At 45.9% G+C, this 20,043-nt stretch overlaps 1 long non-coding RNA gene across 1 annotated transcript; it reads right to left on the bottom strand.

Annotated features, from left to right (window-relative positions):
- Positions 1 to 116: 116 nt before the first annotated feature.
- On the bottom strand, positions 117 to 8,211 carry LOC121486417. The gene is made up of 3 exons (XR_005986629.1): positions 8,183 to 8,211; positions 1,676 to 1,740; positions 117 to 339 (listed from the first exon to the last, which is right to left on the bottom strand). It is a non-coding gene; the product is annotated as an uncharacterized LOC121486417 (long non-coding RNA).
- Positions 8,212 to 20,043: the final 11,832 nt, after the last annotated feature.

Genomic DNA, 20,043 nt, shown 5'->3' with positions numbered 1-20,043 from the left:
ATTCACTTGCAAATAAAAATTGTATAAGCTGAGATACACGCGGTTTATTACGTGAATGACGCATCCAAGCGCGTTTGTTGTTTTACGTTTGGATTTGTTTTCTAAATGAGAATGAAAACATCTTATAGACAATTTTTGTCCCGTGTAGGGCTTCATTTATGAAAGACGTTAGTATATTGAAGTGGGTAGGAACTCGAGCTTTGGCGGCCGCTGGACCTCCGTGCAAATCTCGGCTCCTTTAACTGACAAACCGTGATGCCTGGACCACCCACAGCTCTGCCTCTCTAAGTCGTTCTCCACGTTGGATCATCCGTGACACATCCAGGCTGCGATACTGCTCTAAGGTGTCGTGGGGAAGAAGAAATGAAATATGAATTACTTAGTGTGGTGCCTGACACATAGTAGATATGAGCTAAGACGCATGCTTTTTTTTTTAAGGATACAATTACATGACCCTACGGATAAGCAAGCGGTACACAGTATGCAATTATACATATCACGCACGTAATTACTACATGATTATAACCCCTATAACTACAACAAATATTTATCAGGCATCACTCGTCTATGCATAAATAAACCCTTTTTTATTACGTTTTTTTTTAAGATTTTTATTTATTTATTTATCCATGAGAGACCCAGAGAGAGGCAGAGACACAGTCGGAGGGAGAAGCAGGCTCCATGCAGGGAGCTGGATGCGGGACTCGATCCCAGGACCCCAGGGTCACGCCCTGAGCTGAAAGCAGACACTCAACTGCTGAGCCCCCCAGGTGTCCCAGGTTTTTTATTTTAAGTCCAGTGTAGTCACCATATAGCGTTATGTTATGTTATGGAGACTCAGCAGTTCTGTCCATTACTCAGGGCTCCTCGTGGTGAGTGTGCTCTGTAACCCCCATCAACCGCCCCACCCGTCCTGCCCCCCACCTGCCTTCTGGTAGCCCTCAGGTGGTTTTCTATACTTAAGAGTCTGTTGCATGGTTTCTCTCTCTCTCTCTCTGTGCATTTCTTTTTCCTTTGTTCATTTGTTTTCTCTTTTAAATTCTAAATATGAGTGAAATCATATGGTATTTTTCACTGGCTGATTTATCTTGCTCAGCATTATCCTCACTAGCTCCGTTCACGTTGTTGTGAATGACAAGATTTCATGGCTCAATAATGTTCCACGGTATACACGTATCACTTCTTTGTCCACACAACTTTTTTATAAGGAAATATTATATCCTGAATATAAGATTTGTATTTAAAGCATGATGACTGGGACGCCCGGGGGCTCAGCGGGTGAGCGTCTGCCTTTGGCTCAGGGTGTGACCCCGGGGTCCTGGGGTCCTGGGATCGAGTCCCCCATTGGGCTCCCTGCATGGAGCCTGCTTCTCCCTCTGCCTGGGTCTCTGCCTCTGTGTGTGTGTCTCTCATGAATAAATAAATAAATAAATAAAATCTCTAAAAAAATAAAATAAAGCATGATGACTTAGGTAGTATTTTGTCCTACTCTTCACCGGGTGACTGGAGGAAAGACCATGGCCTAAAAAAACTAAGTTTGTAAAAAGTAAGCTATAGTTTGAGCACAGAGATTAACTTATTCCTTATTGTCACCACAAAAACATGGGAATGACTATTTTAAAACTTTTCATTTGTACACAAAAGATACCTTTTTATTAAAAAAAAAAAAGGATACCTTTTTATGAACAAGTAGTTTAGTTCTTCAGATTCATGTGCCCCGTCTGTAAATGTTACAGAGTTCTGGAAAGTAAATATAGACAGAGGGGTAGAGAGTTACAAAGGTTGACGTTTCTTGGACCTGAGGCCGCGGGAACTGAATCACCATAAAAAACTGAGCAGAAGTCGGCCATCCATGGAGATGAGGGGATCTATTCTCCGTGTGCAATGGGCATTTCCTCACAGTTACACAAAGTCACTTATTTCTGTATAATTTGGGAGAGAAACAGTTTTAAGCAAAGATACTCTCCCCTCATAAAAGTTTAGTGTTTGAAGAATCAGAACAGTTTTAATGCACCATTCTAATGTAAACCAGCCACATTTTCTAGCTCATTTGAACTTCCCTTAGGGAGAAAAAGAAAAAAAAAATCACATATCACCTGTATCACATTTCTTAGCTCAAGAGATCAAATCATCTTTGTTGCTTATTTATTTATTTAGTTAGTTAGTTGATTTTTTAAATTTAACTTTGATCTCCTTTCTCAAGTTCACTCGATGGCCTTTCAGGACTCTGCCCCTTTCGTCTGCCTCTCACCAAACCATCTTTGATTATTCGGTCACGTGCCTGCCTCTCCGCCTGAATCCCCCAACCCACCTGCTGATGTGCCCGGTGGGCCCTGAGACTTCTAAGACGTACCTTCCACGGATCGCCAAAGGCCAGGGCCTCGAGCCAAGGCAGCTTTTCCCCTAGAATCATACTGAACCAGACCATTGAACCAGAATTGACCAGATCCAAATGGTTTCCTATGTTCTCTCCTCCTAGAAGGTGATTTAGGGAACAATATGGCAAAGTGGTATTTTCTTTTTTTTTGTTTCTTTGAACAATAGAAAAGTTTATGCTTTCAAATTAAAAACTAAACATGTATTGCAAACATTAGATAATGCTAAAATTACAGAAAACAAAACATTCAGATTAACCCTATGGCATTCACATTACACCAGAATTTTGCCTGCAACAAGTGAATTTTATCCCAAAAAGTAGTTAAGTCCATGCTCTCTGAGAACATCAGTCCTACATCCCATGAATGAGGATGAACTACACAGTGCATGGCCAGCAAACATAAACATTAACCATTCTTAACTGGCCTTTTCCAAAGCTATGAGGGGTAGGACGGATGAAAGGTGGACACGTGCACAATAGGCACAATTCTCCAATTATAAAAACTCATCCACGTGACTTTTACTATGTCTTGGGCAAGAGCTAAGATTCTATCTGTGAGAACCCACCTGTGAAAATAACAAAAATCAACAGGAAATGATTTAATATAAAATATACAAATTTCTCAGTATGAGGACTTCCACAGGACAGGGAGAAGGGGACAAGAACTAAAATTTTTCCTTTTCTTAAAAAGGAACACGCCCCTTATGTTGTCTTTGCTACTCAACACTCACAAAAACAAATCTGTAGAAAACTATGAACCCGGGGTCCTGGGGTCCTGGGATCGAGTCCCCCATTGGGCTCCCTGCATGGAGCCTGCTTATCCCTCTGCCTGGGTCTCTGCCTCTGTGTGTGTGTCTCTCATGAATAAATAAATAAATAAATAAAATCTCTAAAAAAATAAAAGAAAGGAACCAGAAGGTCCAGAAGAGGACCAGAGAGGATGTTACGATACAAACTTTGTGGTATTTTCTTTTAATGGTAAGGAAAGAAAAGTCCTTGAAGGAGACAGGCTTGGATTGTTGAGAGATTACTTCGGGCCTCGCTCCATCCCTCGCTCCCTGCCTACCCACATCACTGCAGCAAGCAGCTACAAGAATCCGACAGGGCCAAAACACACGGACTAGGTGGAGCCACAGTGCTTCCTGACACGGACACTCAGCCTTCAGATGACGCAAGGCGGCGGTACCAGTTAGTCATGCACAAGCAGGAGCGGCCCATGACTAGCTTTATTTGCTTGGATTCCAAGGGTCACCACCCACACTGGACCAAGCCTATGATAGCAGTGATAACTCTTGTTGCTTTATTCATCGGTGTAGCAACCGCCAGGTCCAGCAGGAGCAAGGATGAAGTAAACAGCCGTCGTGGTCCTCACTAACTCACCCCCGACAAACAGGAGGGCGCCCCCAAAACAACATGGAAACCCGGTGCCAAGTGTGCCGCATAGAAGGGGGCTCCTAACTCAGATGATGGAGGAGGAGGTTTTAGCAAAGTCCTCCTGGAAAAGACGATGCCGGAACCGAATCTTCCACTCGAAATCGGGGAGATCAAAATATTTTTACACGCTTAGAAAAACCCTGTGTCTAAAGCAGATCACCTCCCAAGCCAACCTCCACAAACACCCTCAACTCCCACTGGAAAATGGGCCCCAGAGCTGTGATTTCTTTATGGAATTAAGTTTTGTCCAGTTTCTTTTCCTTCTTCTTCTCATGGGAATGAAACCATAAATCCTGTTCACAAAATAGGTATTTCTCGACTTTTAAAACTTTGGTTCGGAAAACATCCATTTCCTGCTCCGTTAAATAAGGTTCTGGCAGATGCTGGTTCTCACCCTTCTGCCAAAGCCATTATACACGTGGGCTGTGGTGTTTGGAGAGACTTTAAATAGGAGTGTTGAATCCCAACGGGTGTGTCCTGATGTGATAATTGCTTTTGGGACAGGTTATTGTGCGCGGTTTCCAGTTCAGGGCGTTCAGCTTAAAATACATTTTGTCTATCGTGCAAATCACTTGGAAAAAAACCCTTGGTGAACTGCCTATAAAATTCCTAGCACAGGCTAAGTCATATCCTCAAGCATTTCGTTTTTCCATTGGACCCAACTTTAGAGACTTTAATTAAAGGCAAATTTATTACTTTCATTCTAAGGGTGGAGATTGGGTGACATTAGCCTAAAATGAGTCATGCACAGTCGCAGGAAGGGTCAGATGCAGAATCTTTTTGGTAGATGTTAGCTTGGGTGTCGAGTCCTTAAAAGTTACTGCTGCTTACATTTCCTCCCTGTAAGATCTTTTTCCACGTTTGTGATACAAGTCGACAGATCTGCAGAAGTGAATGCAGAAAAGAAAACACAATTAAGATGGGTGTCGGGCTCTTCCAGCCATCGGGTATAGTCAAACAGTCCATTTTACATCAAAATGCATCTTTGATTTTTTTATCCTTCTGAGCACAGAGCTAAGCTGTCCTTCAAGATGGTGTATTGAGGCCCATAAGCCCAGCCGACCCCTGGTCTCTCTAAGTACATTCTAGGATTGTACTGATACTAATGAGCTGCTTTTGTGCAAATATGCTGCTCTATTAACGTATTTTCAATTTATCGTCTCTATGAGTCAATGTGTCAAGAAATACACTGTCAACCTGAGCAAGAGTCCGATGGGAACACCTTCGTTGAGCGTTGAGAATGCTCTTCTTGGCAAATGTTCATTGATGAAGACGGTTAATTAAAAACAAGCTCGTCGGCCAATATCTTTGTAGGAGGGTTGCCCAACAATCAAACACAATCCCTGATAACTCCAGTCCTTGCCAAGGCCCAGCAGCAGAGAAGCTCCCCAAGGCAAGGAAACAGTCTCCCTAGGTGCCTACAAGTGTGGTCCCTCCTCTTAGCAGCTGCTTCATCCACCCGCCGCGTGGGCGCCTGCGCCTACACTACATCCAGCTGCAGCTTTCTGGCCTCTGAAGGGGGCCAGCTGCGGGGGTCGGGCGCTAGCAAGTCCACATTGCAGCCTGCTTTCCTCCGTTGGTTATCAGGCACCCTCCCGAGGGCCGGGCCCTGCGCTACCCCCCAGGAGTAGAGAAGCGAACGCAATGGACAAAATCTCACGGAGCTCACAGTCTCTCCACAATTCACAAATTGTGGGAACGTACAGAGGGCTGTGAGAGCACGCGGGGAAGGAATCCAAACCAGACGGCAGAATTAGGAAAGGGGGCACCTACCAATCTAAGAACCGCTTTCCAAACGTGGCTACACATTGAAATCACCTGGAGAGCTTTGAAAAAGTACCTTTCCCTGGGTTTCAACCCCAGAGATTCTGATTGGACCGGTGTAGGGTGAAGACTGGGAATCAAGATTCCTTTAAAGCTCCCTGGGTAATTCTAACGCACATCAGGGAACACAGGTCTGAGGATAGGTGAGGGCGGGTCCAGGGAAGATTGTCCTGGCAGAGGACAGCACGTGCAGAGGCTGAGGTCTGGGGAGCTTGGTGCCCGCTGGCAGCAAAGCGTGCGGGGTGTAAGGGGGAGGCTGAGGATGACTATGATGAAGTAAGCTGCCTCCGGAGCACACGAGGCCCTGGGAAGTCGCAGATTCTGCGCTTTTTAGTAAGAGCAACGGGAGAGCAGCATCCGGCTTCAGACGAGGAGGGGCCTTTGCAGACCTGCGTCCGCGAGAGCCACATCTCTGACGGCCGGGCCAACTGTGGGGTGACATCAGGGTGTTGACGCGAGGCTCTGCATATATTGAAGTTGCACGGAGCCGCAGAAAGAGCGAGATGCTAGAGCAGGAACGGGGACGGTTGTGCTCCCCCCGCCGACCCTGGCCTTCGGTGAGTCACAGAGGCCACCTCCCTCCGACTGCAGTGACATCTGTCTCCTATCACCCCGATCTAACTTCTGCTTCGCATGTCCCACTCTCCCTCCTCCGCAGACTGTGCCCCACAAGCAGGCGGGAGGGCAAGGGGGTCGCCTCCCTGCTTTCCCAAGGTGGGAGCCTGCGGAGTCCTGAGGGCTGGTGATGAACGCTGAGCACCTTCGGCAGGGGCAGAGCAGGGAGGGAGAGGCCTCACCCCAAGTCTCTGTGACCCGCAGCCCCATCCACGTGGCCCCTATAGGAGCCTGCCCTGGCCTCTGGGTGCGAGCAAGCTTGCCCACAGCAGCAGCACCACGTGTGGGGAATGAGCCGTTCCTTCCTGCCCCAACAAGGGGCAAATCACGATGAAATACGCTCGTTTCCCTCCCACCCAGATTCCCTCTACGACCAAGCCTTCTGCGCGGTTCTTTTCCAGCCGCAAAGTGAGTGTCTTAATACCCCGGGAGGGAGGTGGACAACTCCAAACAGCGCAGGAGTTTGGCTTTCAAAGCAATTAAAATGGAAATCCACAATGTCTTTGGTAAAAATTAAGCTGGAGATCACTGTACTCTGGCGCAGGTGCACCTGACGGCTCCAGGGTAACAAGCTCTGAAAATTCAATGTTGGTGAGACAGGGAGGTGTTTCGTCCTCTAAACCAGGAGCGGAATCCAGGCCAGTTACTCGGCTCCCCATGGCTGTTTTCTCCCCGCCGTAACACGGGGATAACAAGAATAAAATCTACCCCATAGAGTTTGAAGTTTGATTAGGTTTGAATAAGATGATTATATAAAAAGCATTTAGGGGATCCCTGGGTGGTGCAGCAGTTTGGCGCCTGCATTTGGCCCAGGGCACGATCTTGGAGACCCGGGATCGAATCCCACATGGGGCTCCCGGTGCATGGAGCCTGCTTCTCCCTCTGCCTGTGTCTCTGCCTCTCTCTCTCTCTCTCTCTCTCTCTCTCTCTGTGACTATCATAAATAAATAAAATCTTTAAAAAAAAAAATAAAAAGCATTTAGTACAGGAGCACCTGGGTCGGCCAGTCAGTTGGGCGCCCAACTCTTGATTCTGGCTCAGGTCCTGATCTCGGGGTTGGGAGATGGAGCCCAGGGTCGAGTTCCACACTCAGCTCTGAGTCTGCTTGAGACTCTCCCTCCGTCTTCCCGCGTCCCTCCCCCTTCATGCTCTCCCTCCTCTCTCCTCAAAAAAAAAAAAAAAAAAAAGTACAAAACTTATTATGCAATTAGTGCTCAATAAATGCTACTGATTATTATTGCTATTAGACAATAGACCTGCACACTTCTCCATCATTTTGCCCCGCTCATGCAGTGCCTTTCACTTTCAAAGTGGAGAGTGGCAACGAATCTAGAGAAAAGACTCTAAATAGAGGTCATTACTTGGCCTTAATTTGCTTGATGGAGCTGGGAGGTGGGGAACCGATGGGGGTGGGAACCAGCCCTGCCCAGCACCGCTAGATGGTGCTCACATACAACAACCCGCCCTCAATGCTTTCCATATAAATTTCACAATAAAAAATGTGTCTGAGGGCTGGCAGGCGCCAGGGCATTGCTTTCTAAATGTTGCCTATTATTCTCCTTCTGACACAAGGGCTCAACAGTGCTGCTTACCAGGCACCACCCTGAGAAAAAGGCCGGGATTGTATTCCAGCGGCTTTATTTTAGATACAAGATAACTTAAATAGTTGTCTTTTGATATCATAATGAGGGACACACAGTCAACAGAAGACGCCCACATTTTCTTGCTAAATGTGAAGTGGAACGAGTTGTTGCTATAAAAGAGTGACTCCACAGGAGCAGAGATCAGGGCAAGTCGCAGGGTTGTCTCCTCCGATAGGGAGTAAATGTCCCCACAGAATAGAACTTAACAATGACCGCGGTGGATTTTCCCTGCCTGGTTTCAAAAGTAAATTCTCCCCTTTTCTCGAGTTTTTGTACCAGCGATACCCACCTTCACCCACAGACGGAGGCCACGAAGGCAAGTTCAGGCTTGTCGCCATGAAAGGGTCATTCAAGGACCCCGGGTGGTTGCCACATAGCCTCGGTGACGAAAGCCTGCTGTCCTGGCTCCCTGGGAACCACAGGTGGGAGGCGTTTGGGGCAATCCGGGTCCCAGCCAACAGAGGACTCAGCTTTCCCAAGGCGCACGCCCACCTTCCTTTCCCAAGCGAAAAATTGTCTCTTCACCACCATCATCAACAGGTTTCAAGGTGTTCGCAAGTCCCTCACTCGCACTTCCTCCAAACGATGAGGCGAGGAGCCGTTTGCCGAAAGGAAAATACCGAGTTATTTTCTGTTCTCACAGCCAAAGGTGACTCCAAAGGAGCCTTCCTTTAATTTCCTGTTTTAATTTCCATTTGGGCGAATGAACGTCCCTTGGAAACCGCATCATTGGGGACTCCAGATACAAAGGAGAAAGGCTGGGAGGAAGGCTGGCCTGTGCAACCCGGCGTGCACCCGATACGTCTGGGGGCTTGGACCCTCTCACAGACCATTGCGCATGTGATTCCTCGTGTCGGTCTCCACGCCCATGCAGTTGGAAGACACGCAGGCAGTTGGGATCACTCCCTATCAATGCATAGGATCCAACTTGCCCGCCATCGAGAGTTGTTAGTGGTACAGCTGGGCTCAAACCCAAGTCTTCTGCAACATGGCTTTGGTTTTCACTGTTGTGCATCAGGTACCGCTTCTCAATAGCTCCCGCCCGGTTGGTATTTATCAGCTGCCTCCAGCTCCTCATGGGTACATGCGGTCTCTGTCCGACTACATTTTAAGTTTAAAGATAATGACTATGTCTAACAAACCCGATGTTCCCACAAAGCTTTAAATATGAAATAAATAATGATGGGTTAGGTCTTTATTCTGTGAAGAATAAGAGTAAATAAAGATAATAAATAAAGAGTAAAATAATAAATAATAAAATAAATAAAATAAATATTAAATAATTTATTAAATAATTAAAGAGTAAATAAAGGTATTCTTCTATACCCTAAAATCTAAATAAAATTGAATGCTTAGATTACCCTTTGGTAAAAAAAAAAAAAAAAAAAAAAAAAAAAGATTACCCTTTGGTAGAGGGAAAAACACATCCGGATTGAAAAATAGACAATTTTTTCAAATTCATTTTAAACGGAAAAAGTATGACAATTCAGGGCAGACTCATTTCCTAGTCTCTATCCATTGTGGGCTTAGGTTATAATTTTGATGACAGCAAAGAGACTGGGGTGTTCGTCTGTTTTCCTTTGCTAAATGACATGATTCGGGTACAAGTAAAATTGTGTTTCTGTGGGTTCGCCTCCATATTTACTCTCTGCCTGACTCCCATTTTCCAGTGTTTCATAGTCTAGAGAGGAAGTGTGGTCTAGTGGTCAGAAAAACAGTTTAGGAGACTAGAGTCGTGGTTTCTATTCCGGTCTTGCTTCCTGACTCATCAAAAGTTCTCAGGAGAGTCACTGAAGCATTATGAGCCTCAGTTTATCCACTTTTTTCCAACATTGTAGAGATGTTGCTCAGAAATAATCAGATCATCTAACAATGTGAAATAATAAATTTGGCTCTAAAAATAAATAATACTGTCTAAATACAAAGTTTCATTAAACTGGTAATAATGGACAGAAGAAATGACAGAAGAAAAATAGGATTCTTTTTTTAAAAAAAAAAAAGATTTTTTTTTTACTTATTCATGAGACAGACAGAGAGAAAAGTCCCCCAATGTGGGACTCGATCCCGGGACCCCGGGATCACGCCCTGAGCCAAAGAGATGCTCAACCACTGAGCCACCCAGGCGCCCCTGAAAAACAGGATTCTATAATTTATTTTATCAACCGAAAGGAGGCATCAAAGACTCCTCTGGTAAGTGTTGGTTTAGCTGGCTATGGGTCACCAGCAGAGCTAGTATCTGGAAAACAGTTTATGATGGGAAGAAAATCAAAGAACCAAGCATCTAGGGGAGAAGACTGTCAGGAACCACAGGGTTTTGCCCCTGGTCTCCAGAAGGAAAAAGTAACTGAACAGAAGCGCTCAGTTATCATTTGGGGATCACGCTCTTAGGCAAAGCAATAAACCTTCTGGGAGTTTCCATCTGGTCAGGCTACAAATTTAAGAGCTACCTGAGATCCTGGTTTCTCTCCATGTTATCCAACTTCAAGAAGAAAGGATAACAGTAGATGTTATAGCTTGTTAGGTTAAAAAGGGGAGAAGGGCAAACTCTGAAAAAAATTAAAGCCACTCAACTATTTACACACAGAGAATCGTTTTTATTCCTTTACATGGTCTATTGGCTGGTTGATTGGCCCTGGCATTCTTAGCTACTAAGCCACCCAAGAAAACAGAACAAGGTTGTCCTCAGAACCTCACTATTGGCTCAGTGATTGGTGTCATTGAATTAGAGATTGTTGTCACCTTCATAAAATAGAGCCTGATAAATCAATACTTTACTATAATTCTAACACTACAATTAATAATAATAATAGGGGTTTTTTAAAAGATTTTATTTATTTATTCATGAAAGACACAGAGAGAGAGGCAGAGACACAGGCAGAGGGAGAAGCAGGCTCCTCAAAAGGAGCCCAATGCCAGCCAGTTCCTCCCAGAGGAATAATAGTTATTATTATTATTATTATTATTATTATTATTAGAATCACAACTATTCATTAAGCATATAATAATTGCCAGGCACAATGCTCAGTATATTCTATACATGACCTCGTTTAACTCTTCCCAAATCCAATAAGGTGAGAATTGGTATTCTCATTGTACAAATGAAGAAACTTAGAAATAATTTGCCTAAGCCCACAGAGTAAGGAATGAAACCCAAAGCATCTGACTCCAAGGTCATGAGCTTGCCCACTTAGGTGGCTGCCTTCCTCCGACAGGTCAAAAAGGAGCTTGTTCTGAGTGGTGTTAGGGGAGAAGCAAAGGGCTTGACACTCAATACATCTTATTTTCCAAGAAGTAGAGAATCAGAGAGGACTGTTTCTAAGGCCTGTAGGGATTTGTTAAGTTTCATTTTCTTTTGGGGGACACCATTTGGCCAAGCGTTTCTCCCTGCTTGAAAAGCAAAGGGGTAGAGCCAACTCCTGTTTGCATGTTTGCTGGTTAAACACAACAAAGTGTTCCTGGGCGGCGGGTGGAGGGGGATAAAGAAAATAACAATCCAGGATATCAAGATTCTCAGGATACAGATTGGAAGAGAAACAGAAAACATTCAGAACCAGTGCACCTGTCCCTCAGGTGTAGCCCATCGTCCCACAGACCATGAAGCAGGACCTGCTGAGGATTAGCCACAACAACACATCCCTGCGGGAAAGAATCAGAGGAAATAGCACATTGATCTAAGTAAAGATCCAAAACGTAATAATCCAATCAGTGTGGATGGCACAGCCCAGCCTTGTGTGGACTTGACACAAGCAGGAGCATGTGACTGGAAAAAATCCCTAATTAGGAGAGCTGGTCAGAAAATTAAAGGGCCAGGAAGGTATGAATATTTTTATCTTTATTTCCAATTTAGGATACAAACTTTGAGAGAGGATAGAGAACGTGAGAAGGGAACTTTGATTGAATGTTCATATAGTTTAGAATCCCAGCTAGCACACGTTTGAAACTAAAAGGGGAAGACATTAATTATTAATACCCCAGGAACATCAGATAAACTAGGACTGTCACAGGCAAACTGGGACAAATGGTCACTCTAAACTTTGGGGAAATTTGTCGGTGCAAGAATAAAATTTTAGTAGAGAAATCTCGGTAATGGCAAAACACGTGTGTGTGTGTGTGTGTGTGTGTGTGTACATATGTATAATATGTAAAGACGAGAACAAAGAAGGTAGTGTAATGAGGATATGCTGAAGAAATAGGTTACTCCTGGCATGGATCATAAAACTGGCACATTGACAAGTTATGGAAGTGAGAAGAGACTTCAATTACCTAGAAAGGTTGGAAACTTGCATCTGAAAATCAGGTCATCTGATAAATGTCTGGATTTAGCTTGCCGAGCTTACAATTCCGCTTCTCAGTAAAGGAAGTGACAAAGCACCTGCTACTTCGGATGCGACTCTTCTTAATACTGAGAGACTTCTCAGGATATGAGATCCAGCACTTGTTCATATTTGGGTCCTGCTACCAATTGCAACCGTTTCCGAGGAAAGAGAGGTAGGATCCCCTCAGACTGAGATGGTTCAAGAGGGAGAAAAGCCCATAGACATGAAAATCATACAAGAGTCACAAGGGATCTCTGCACAATGAAGGACGCTCTACCAGAAAGGCCTGTCAAAAAAGAGCCAGAGATGCCAAAACCGAGGGAAGGTGTTAAAAAGTGTAAAAGTCAAAGGAGACTTGATTTGGAGCAAGATAGGAGACATTCGTGGGCACATCCACCCCTTCGAGCCCCTGTCACACTGGATGAGCACAGTAGATGAAATAATTTAAAAAAATAATAATCTACTTTATTCCTTTAATTTCCATATTCTTCAAGCCATGGCAGGTTATTCATTTATTTCCACCGAAGAATTCTCACTCTGAAATCTCTCTCTCATGCCTGCACATGCACAGAACATACTTTCAAGGAGAATTAAATTTGTAGTTCGTCGGTAGGGGTAAATTAGAGAAGAGATAAAAAGCAGCTGAAAATAGCAGTGGTATTTTATAGAATTCGAAGTAAGCAGAAATAGGGTTTCACGTATGGAAATTCTACCCATAAAAGCAAATGGAAAGGAAATAATGTACAAGAGATAAAGCGAGTATGGAATATTTAATTAGAAAATTTCCAGAAGGTGTGTTCTCCCGATTTAGAGATTGCCACGTGGTCATCCACATTCTAGGTCCTGGGGGTCCAGTGTCTTCCTGCTGCCTCCCGGCACCGTGCACGTAGTCGAACTCGGTAAGCATGTGCCCGACAGACGAAGACAGGAATAATATTAGATCAACATCCGTTAATACAGCACATCCACATGTATAGTACAGCCCTCGAGGAACACACCGCTTTACAGCAACCGAGGAAGTTGGGAATAAGAACATACAGTTCTCATTAAGTCAACGATATTTCTTCAAAAATCAACTTACCTATCCATAAAATGGGGATCCAAATGTATTCTGTAAATATAAAATAATAAAGTAAAACATAAAATAGGCAAAGCATACAAATTTCTGGTAAATTGGTTATCTTACGCGGAACAAAACCCAGGTCCTTATGGTGGCCCTGAGAGGTGGGATCGGGTCTCCCTCATGGCTCTGTCCACACCTCCTTCTACTCTTCCTCACTCTCTCCACTCTAGCCACAGCAATAAGAGGGTCTTTATCCTTGCTGTTGTCTGTTCTACCTGGAATGCTGCCCCGCCCCCCACCATTATCTGCATAACTATTACCTCCTTTCTTCAAGTCTTGGCCCAAATTCACCTTCTCAGTGATACCTCCTCTGGAAACCCCATTCATCGTTGCAACACCCTCCTAATCGTTGCATTCTCCACCTTGGTCTGGGGTCCCCCACTCAGAGCCTGAACAAAGGCTTACATGCAGGGCTATATTTGAAAATGTGATCCCAGGACGCAGAAAAGGAGGACCAGGGGAGTGAAAAAGGTAAGGGAGATGGGATCATTAAGGATTTGCAATCTTTTAAAAAACTATTTCCATTCATTCATTCATTTTAAGTAGGCTCCACACCCAGCGTGGAGCCCAACGTGGAGCTTGAACTCATGACTGTGAGACCAAGACCTGAGCTGACAACAAGAGTCAGATACTTAACCAACTGAGCCACCAGGGCGCCCCCAGGATGTGCAACCTAGCTGACCGTCTCCATGAGACGACTGATCCTTCCAGACATCTTCTGAGGATATTTAGGAAACGCGTATCAGAACTATACTCATAAGGAACAAAAACAGCCTTGTGCCCACAGTGTGCTCCGGGCTCAGCAACACAGAAGCACCCATGCTGCTCTGTGCAAAAGCTGGCCAGAGTGTGCTAGGCCTGGTCTCGGTGGCTGCGGGTGGAGTCCTGGGGAGAGCTGTGAGCACTTGAAGGCGTGGGGAAAGGAGCCCCATCACCCCCCCTACTCTAGTCCTCCACTGCTCCTCCAGGGTCTGAAATTGGTTCACATCTTCTTTGTCTCTCTCTTTGCTACTGTGTGAGCTCCACGAGGTCGGGAATGACCACGGGTTTAGTTCGCTGCTGTGCCCCCAGCCCCCAGGGTGCTGTCTAGCACAGACTGAGCTCTCAGTGTATGGTTGACGAATGAGCGTGTGCGTAAAGGAGCCCAAGGATTCATTTTTGAAACACTGTGGAGAACTCCATCTTGGTAAGATTTTACGAACAGAAACTCACGGATGTTTGTTATCACGCATTATTGATATTGATACGACGTGATAGTTTTTGTCCTATCACCCTCAAAACGTATCCGGAAATAATTCTTCATTTTCACATGTCACAACCAAACACTGGCCATAATTGCTTGCAAAAAAGACAGTAGATAAAATAATCACCACCTTTCAAGAGAGGGGCACGTGATTTTTTGATGTTGGCTCAGGTCCTGATCTCAGGGTGAGGAGACCCCCATGTCAGCTCTGTTCTCGGTGTGGAGCCTGCTTAAGAGTCTCTCTCCTGCTCACTCACTCACTCACTTTCTCTATCTCTCTCCCTCTGTCAAAAAAAGAATTTTTCAAGAGAAAAGAGAAATAATTTTAGCATTTTCACTTCTCTACTTTTCTATCCAACTTCATCCAAACCATATGCCATTTGGAGATGGCCAAAGTCGGCCACAAAACCTATTTCCCTTGCCCAACACTTCATTGCTTCCAGCAAATACAGCACTCAGTCTTAATTGGCTTCACTTACATTTAAAATATATGTGTTTAATATGTATTTATATATAAGCATTTTTATTTTTATAGACACAGACACAAATTTCATGTCTTATTTTCTCTTTTACTTTACAAATGGGTATCTCTTGCTTCCCTTTCTTATTCCTACACCAGCTCTTATGTCGGAACCCCTTCCTCCATGTGCAACATATTTCAAAGATGACCCGAAATATGCTCAGTTAAATAACCCCATGGGCATTCACTAATTCAGACACTGACCTCTTTGTGTTATTGCAAATAAAGATACTAGTGTCTCTGAGAAAATCCAAATTTGCTAGAGACAAATCATTCTAACTCAAAAAAAATTCTTTAAGTGGCATAAGCTACTGGTGTTTTGAATGACTGTAGACTGATAACTATTTAAAAGACTTCTGCGTGGCTGCGTGGCCACCCTGATCACTTCTTTACACTCACATTAACACAACGCCCTGCTTTGTGTGATTGAATTTTCTAGACCTCACTAAGCATTCCAGTAGGTTTTCACTATGTTTGTCTTAAGGTGAAACAGGCAATCCTCATTGTTCACAGATCCCATGTTCAAAATTCATCTACTAGATAAAAATTATTTGCAACCCCAAAATCAATAAATGTCAAGAGCCTCTTACAGTCATTCAGAGACACGTACAAAGCAGACAAAAATTTCAGTGACTTAACACTCATGTTCCCAGCTAAGGTCTAAGGAGGCGACACTGTCTTCTCATTTCAGTTCTAAGATTACAAACAAGTGTCCTTTCCGAGGTTTATTGGGTGCCACATTTTTCACATATTTGTTCTTATTGTTGGTGATTTCATTGTTCAAATGGCCCGAGCACAGTGCTGATGTGCCATCTGGGGTTCCTCAGCACCAGAAGGCTGTGATGGGCCTAATGGAGAGGATACTGTGCTAGACAAGCTTCATTCAGGCGTGAGCTAAAGTCACATGAGCCCAAGCGTAACGAATCAACAATATATATTAAATACGCTGTCTTGAAACAGAAACGCATAAAACAAGCTATGTATTGATCTTTCAACCAAGTGTTGTGACCAGAGGCTTACAGGCACCTAACCCTGTATTTCCTCTAGGAACAATGGTTCAATATTCACTAACTTGGTGTTTGATGACATTATGGAATGTAACTTCACAAATGATGAGGATCAACTGTGCAAGATGTTCCACAAGCACCAAATGGGGATGTCCTTGCTACCGTGAATGTATCCGTCCTGTGTCCCGTCCCCACAGCCCTCACCTCGACCTGGGAAAGGCCGCCCAGACAATGCTGGCAACCCTGAGGTCTGTTATCAGATTGCGGACCAGCAGGTGAGCAAGAGGAACAGGTGCATTCGGGCCCCTGGAACTGCTCTCAGCCAGTGATGTCTGGGAACATCTGACAGGCAACCCTCCATTGGGGTAACTCAGAGGCATGTTCTATGCTGCTTCTCAGAGTTCTCTGGAGGAACCAGGCTCGGTGCCTGGAGGTCGCTGAGTCGATGCTGCAATGTTTGGTGGTGCCATGCCCTCCCTTCTCACTTACCTGCAACCATCGTCCAGATAAACCACTTGCACTCAAGTTTTTGTCTCATGGTCTGCTCCAGAGGAACCCAAACCAAGATGCGCACTGATCCCAAAGCCGTCATGAGCATCTCAATTGAGGTGACATAACAGCAAAGTCACCACCACTACAATGATACCCCATACCAAGGAGGGTATTCACATGACTGACAAACATATACAATGCCCATGACACAAAGGGGTCCTTACCACAGGGTTCCGAAACCCCATTCCCAAGACTGTTCAGAAGCCAGTCCCTTCGTGATCACCTGCAGCTGCAGGAGAATCTATGCCAAGAGGGACCCCGACAGCACCCTGCCACGTGACGTGTGCTCAGAGTTGGTTGTTCAGTGAGTGAACGTACAGTAGACTTTTAACATCATCTTATAAGTAATGCAAACCCTGTGGGGTTTTGAGAATGTAACAGTGATACAAATCCTGTCGCAGAGAAATTAATCTGACATTGGCACAGAGGATGGGGAGGAGGAGAAGAAATAAACTCTTGTGTTCAGTTAAATGAGAGGATGAGGCATATATATATATATATAGAGAGAGAGAGAGAGAGAGAGAGAGAGGGAGATATTTTAATCTAAGTATATTTAAAAATAAGAGATCAAACCCCAAATGGAAAGCAAGAGGAGAGGGGAAGAAAGGAGAGAGAGAGAGCAAGAGGGAGAGCCCGAGTCCCACCAAGAGCCCAGCAGACTTCCACCCCCACCAACAACGTGTCACCCTCAGACCCCCACGCGGAAGGAACCTACAGAACAAAGGCTCAGCGAGAGCCGCAAGGTCGAGGCGCAGGGACTGCGGAGGGCGCCCAGAGCAGCCGACAGCATCCTGTGCGAGGGGCAAACCGCGGCAGGAAGCAGCCTCGTCTCTATGCTTTCCTAAGATATTTATACACTCCTCTGTGGCCAGCAGACATAGCGGCTGTAACTTGGATGAAATTTTAATTATACGGGATTTTCATGATTTAAGTAGCTGTGGGTGAAGAGGGGAGGCCAATGAGAGGGGAGCAAAGTCAACCAAGTACAGCTGCCCGTCCCCCCCAGCCCGTCGACAGAGCCAGCGTTCCGGAGGAGGGGCCCGGGGCCCACTTTCGAAGGCGGGAGAGAGCCACAGAATCCAGCCACTGGCTCTGGGCACCGGCTCCGTCGCTACTCCGTCTCGCCACAACATGTCAACGAGTTTACGGGTCTGGAGTTGATCATCTTGCCATAAACAGGACTTGAGGATAACTGGCATCTCCACACTCGCTGTCCTTTTCCTTCCAACGTCTCTTCCTTGTCTCCACTTCGCTTATATTCTTCTGGACCAGCCCGTCCCCATTCCTGCCCACCGTCAAGAGACCCCTCGGCTCTGCCCAGAACATGCTCCTCATTACCCTGAAAACAGTGAGAAGAAGGCGGCTACGCTCGTTAGCCTCAACGTGTAGCCACAGAAAAGGGACCTCGGTGGGATTTGTACCCGACATTTCCGTTACGGGCACACGACTGGCCCGGCTTGGAACGAGGTCGGCGCTTGCTCCAGTGGGTCTTACCAATAAGCCTATTTCTTGTTACTATTATCGCATGACCCTGCCGGGCAGACCTACACCACCAGACAGCTCTGGAATTTAGGGGCTGCGTCAGCCACACCATAATAGAGTGTGTCTTGCACTCATCCAGCCACTTACTGAGAACTAACGACCGCGCTCGATCCCTTGAGGGTCACAGTGATGAACGTGAGGTTTGAACCCGAGTTGTGAATACTTTGGCGAGAAGCAAGATGCGTGCTCAGACTGCACTAGAAGGCAGCAGGGCACCCTGACAGATGGGGGGCCCTCCCAGCCGGGAGCAGGGCAGCGGGGGCGTGAGGGGGCGCGGCCCGAGTCACCGTGGGGGGACGATGACTGCTGGGCTGCGTGGGCTGAGGCCGGGAGCTGGAAGAGCTGCTTCCAAGGTTTCAAGCCCAGTGACTAGGACTCCCATTTATGGAGAAAGGAAGTCGCCCACTCTCTCCCCGGTTCCTGGCAGCGCACCTTCCTCTCCGCCGCCCACTGCCAAGGGTGCTCCTCCAGAGCCCTTCCTGGCCCCCCTTTCAAGGCTTCTGGACAGAGAGCTCCTGCTCCCTAACTGGGTGACATCAGCAGGGTCGTGCGCCCTCCTTCTCGCTGGTCTCTCTGTTCTTGGACTTCTGGGCTCCATGCACTTTTAGGACGGACTCCTCAATTTTTCTCCAGCCCACTGATTGTGATTGTTTTTTCTAAGCTCATATTCCTTTCTCTTTTATAGTGGTCACCACGACAGGACCTCAGTTCAAATCAGGTCAAGTAAAGAAGGGGACTTACTGGTTCCTGAAACTGAAAAGCTTGAAGGTGTGAATGGCTCTAAGCACAACTGGATCCAAGGATCTCCACTGCGTGCACCCTCCAGCCCCCCCCTCTCTCTCACACTCACACACACACACACACACACAATCGTTCTGCTGCTCTTCCTGCTGGCTTCTCTCCTAGGCACACTCCATGTAGGACGGCCTCCAGCACCTCTGTAGCCTCCAAGTTCAGCGGCTTTGGTGGAAGGCCTAGCTCCCAAGGGGTTGCAGCACAAGGGCTGGCATTTAGTTCACTAGACCCAACTTGGTCAGGGACCACTCTAACCCAGTCAGTATGACCCGAGGGATGGACGTTCTGATTGGCCAGGCCCCAGGTGGCAGGAGGCCGGGGTAAGGCTCCCCTAGTCTCATGAACTAAGAGCTGGAAAGAGGGTCCTGAAAAAGAAGTGCTAGTGGGAATCACATAATCGTGGTTACAGACAAGGGCAGTGGGTGCAGGTTACAGACAAGGGCAGAGGGTGCTGGCTGGGGAAAAAGACCCCTTTTTGGGGGGTTGCCAGGCTGCGTTTGCATCTATTCATACCCTAAGTGTGCAGGGATACCTTTACTTTAGATTCCTGGACCCCCTCCTAGATACTTTCTCCTAAACACCTCACTTCTGTTTCAAACTCCATACATTCAGAGGTGAATGTTTCTCCTCCTGTGCTTCCTTTTTTTTTTTTTAATAAATTTATTTTTTATTGGTGTTCAATTTGCCAACATACAGAATAACACCCAGGGCTCATCCCATCAAGTGCCCCCCTCAGTGCCCGTCACCCAGTCACCCCCACCCCCCGCCCACCCCCCCTTCCACCCCCCCCCCAGTTCATTTCCCAGAGTTAGGAGTCTCTCATGTTCTGTCTCCCTTTCTGATATTTCCCATTCATTTTCTCTCCTTTCCCCTTTATTCCCTTTCACTATTTTTTATATTCCCCAAATGAATGAGACCATATGATGTTTGTCCTTCTCCGATTGACTTATTTCACTCAGCATCATACCCTCCGGTTCCATCCTGTGCTTCCTATTTACCTATGGTGCCACCATATTCTAAGGCACCGGCAATCTTGGCCTTAGAGTCATTTT

Source organism: Vulpes lagopus, chromosome 3 (assembly GCF_018345385.1).
Source record: "Vulpes lagopus strain Blue_001 chromosome 3, ASM1834538v1, whole genome shotgun sequence".
Lineage (NCBI taxonomy): Eukaryota > Metazoa > Chordata > Mammalia > Carnivora > Canidae > Vulpes > Vulpes lagopus.
This window is presented reverse-complemented; position numbering and strand designations above follow the sequence as displayed.